Consider the following 3,683-nt stretch of genomic DNA (forward strand, 5'->3'; position numbering starts at 1 on the left):
ATCTCAAAGCACAAATATTTAGATACTTATATTTAATTGTGGAAGCTCTGGTGACAGGATTTACAGCTTCAAGTCTTCCAGGGTAAGTCTCGACTAGCTCTGCACATCTGGATTTGGAAAGTTTGTTCCATCTCTCAAGTCCCAGTGCAGTACCTGCAGCAGGGAGTGGCTCACCTGCAACTCATCACCTGCCTGACAAAATATGCTGACCTCAGACCATCACTCAATGCTGGACCGCTGAAACCTAGGCCAGTATTTTTACTCGTTAAGCATTTGACCTGCTTTCTTTTGTGCTGCAGCCTCCCTCACTCCCTGCCTGCCCTCCTGCCTCATGCCAGTCTGAATCAGGTCTACCTGCACCCTTCCCTCCACGGATTCTCTCCTGCCTCCCACACCAGCCATCAAGACCATTCCTGCCACACCACCTCTGCCCGCATTCCCTCTACTGCTTTCCCTCATTCAGTGTTCTGTATGTGACTGTATCAACGACACTTGCACATTTGTCACGCACTGCCAGAGTAGCATTTTGCCATGCTGGTGTTATGTTTTCAAGAAACACAAAAAGAGCATGGGTTTGAGTAACAAACGGGTTTATTAGCTCCCATCTACAATGACATAGTATGTGCACTGGTCTTCTTCTATCAACCAAAAGAGTGACAACAACTCTCACCTGTTACACTTGTCCTGCTGGCTCAAATCGGAAATACTAGCTTGGTGTTATCAAGTTCTGGTTCGTACTGATTTATGAATTGAGTACTATAAGTTATATCTGCTTGTTCCTGTAGCTCTTGTATACATTTTTTATTTTATTTTTTGGTCCCATTTCAGATTCCATAGTTATTTCCTGTTTTTTGTGTTCACTAGGTTCTAGTGCCCTAGTCCTTTTAGAATGTATTCAAATGCCATTTGGTAAACTCTAAATGGGTTGTCATGCCTTTTACTCAACGGTGGCTTCTGATCAGTCACTACTATAAAAGCTATAGAACTGCTGAGATGGTCGGGAAGTTCTCCATCTCTACAGAGGACTTATAAAGCTATGCTCCATTGACCCTGGTACCTGGTTACTCAGTTTGGCTGAACAGCTAATTCCATTTAAAGTCCTGGTGGTTCCAATACTCCACTTCCCAATTATTGCCTTTCCTCTCACCTATTTCTCGCCACAGCTTTGTCAGTGAGATCTACAGAATGTTCCCTGTACTTCATGGCTTGGTTATTTTTCTGACACAATTAAATTGTGGAAACACAAGTATTCAGCATGTTCTAAACTGCAGTCCATTCAGTTTTTTCAAATTTTGGACACATGTCAGAGATGATAAAGCAAACAGAATGCTGCTCATGTTTTGGAGCTACAGAAAAGGGTCTTTTGCAATTTGCAAATGTTTTGAATTTATAATTTAGAAAGAAAAAAAATACTAAATGTTTTCATTTAGTTACTTTTTGATTTGTTTGTGGGCTGATAGGCAAAAATGTAAATTATGACCATGTAAAATTAAATCTGAACTGCAAGAAATGAAGGAGTTTGAATACTTTCTAGTGCAAATCTATACTGTCAAAACAAATGGAAACAAGCAATACATGTCGAAGATAAGTGGCTATACCCACTTGCCTTAGACATGTATAATTTATTTAGTGTAGTATATTAGTAAAGTATAATGTAGTATATTAGTATATTCGTATTAGTATATATTAGGATATTTGTATTAGTATATGCTAGGATATTCGTATTTACATTTCTTTGCAGACAGCTGCCTCCTGGTTGGACGGATTGAAACACTGTCCTGTGTAGGAAACACACATTTAGCTTGACTTGTTTGTTTTGTTTGTTGTTTATGACGTGTGAGAATATTGGGTTTGAATGTGTATTTTACCCTTGACAGCTGAGTTGCATCCCTTTCTAACTGTTTGTTTGCCATTTATTTAATTGTTTTCTGAGCCATGAATGTTTTAAACTTGTTAGTTTGTGCAATATTCATGACAATGAGGAATGCCTTTGTATCACTTCACCTTCAACTGCTGTCCTGTCCAAACACCAATTTAAAAACTTGATGAGTCAGGGGGTTGTTGTAGCTCATGGTCAGACTGATCATTTCTATGTGATAAACAGTAAAGTAACTATTATATAATTAATATTTATTTTGCCGTATTAATGTGTAGTACTATATACATGTCATGTTATTGTTCTGTACTTTTTGTTGTACTGTGAGGGTCAGACTTGCCTTCCCTGCGGTAGTGGTGGTGGTCAAGGTCAATACCAGTGGCAGGTTTTAAAAGGCTGCCAGCTTCCATCAGGTTCTACTGCTGTCAGGCTGCCTGTGGTCCACAATGTGTCCATTGTGTGCTTTTCATGGCAGCCAAGTCATACATCTATATATCTGTTTGCCGTTGGTGAAATAAACTTCTTTGGTCTGCATCAAATCTCTCACTCTAGCCTCTTGCATTAATAATCCAGCTGAAAAGTCATCATCCCAACACACTAGCTGGATCATATTCACAGTCAAGACTGAGGCTGACATCAAGGCAAGGTGTTTTGAAAAAATAAAATAAAATAAAAAGAATTAAAAATAAATTTAAAAAAATAATAATTATATACACACACACACACACATATATATATATATATATATTCATTCACATACATATTTATAATTTAGAAAGAAAAAAAATACTAAATGTTTTCATTTAGTTACTTTCATATTTGTTTGTTGGCTGATAGGCAAAAATGTAAATTATGACCATGTAAAATTAAATCTACACTGCTAGAAATGAAGGAGTTTGAATACTTTCTAGTGCAAATCTATACTGTCAAAACAAATGGGAAATAGGTAATACATGTCTAAGACAAGTGTATATGCATATACGTGTGTGTGTGTGTGTGTGTGTGTGTGTGTGTGCATACTTCAAGGTGGACATGCTGCTTTGACCACAAATTGTGCTAGCTACTAAGGTCTGACGTGCAAAGGTAGTCAAGTATTTAGTATGGATTGTTGGTAATTCATAATTTTGGTTGCATTTTTAGCAACTGGATTGGGAAAAGACTGCCTTATTTGCAGGGTTTTTTTTTTCTTTTTTTTTTTTACTTTCAATGAACACTGTTCCTGGCAAATAAATGAACAAATCAAATGTCTGAACCTTCAAAACTCTCTTTCTTGTTAAAACTACACAGGGATTAATAACTGACCTTATTTCCAGTTTTATAAACGTCTCTCCATGTTCCCTGCTCCAATCCAAGGACATGCAGCTCATATGGTTTAGAGACTCTAAAGAGCTCAAAGGTATATGAATATGGCTGTGATGTGAAACCATCCATCTGTGTGAGCCTCTCAGTAAGCTGGCCACCTGTCCAGCCTGTAGCAACTCTTGCGTACACGGCATCCTGGGGGAGGGATCATATATTCTTGGTTACAGCAAGAATGAATTCATAATATTATACAATATCATGATGAAGGAATGCAGACAGAAAAAATCTCTAAAATATGATATAAAGCCAGACTCTGACACTACCCAGTAGCAGTAAATGAACTTGACTCCATAGCCCCCCCCCACACCCCAAACTTCTCTTGGGGTATGTGGGAGCTTTTTACTGGTCAGAGATTGGAAGAACTTGACTATTAGTAGGAGACTGGGAGGAAAGCACATGCCATATATTAAAAGGATAAATATATTATACTTCTGATGGCTTCAAC

This window comes from Stegastes partitus, unplaced genomic scaffold (genome assembly GCF_000690725.1).
Source record: "Stegastes partitus isolate 25-593 unplaced genomic scaffold, Stegastes_partitus-1.0.2 Scaffold703, whole genome shotgun sequence".
NCBI lineage: Eukaryota > Metazoa > Chordata > Actinopteri > Pomacentridae > Stegastes > Stegastes partitus.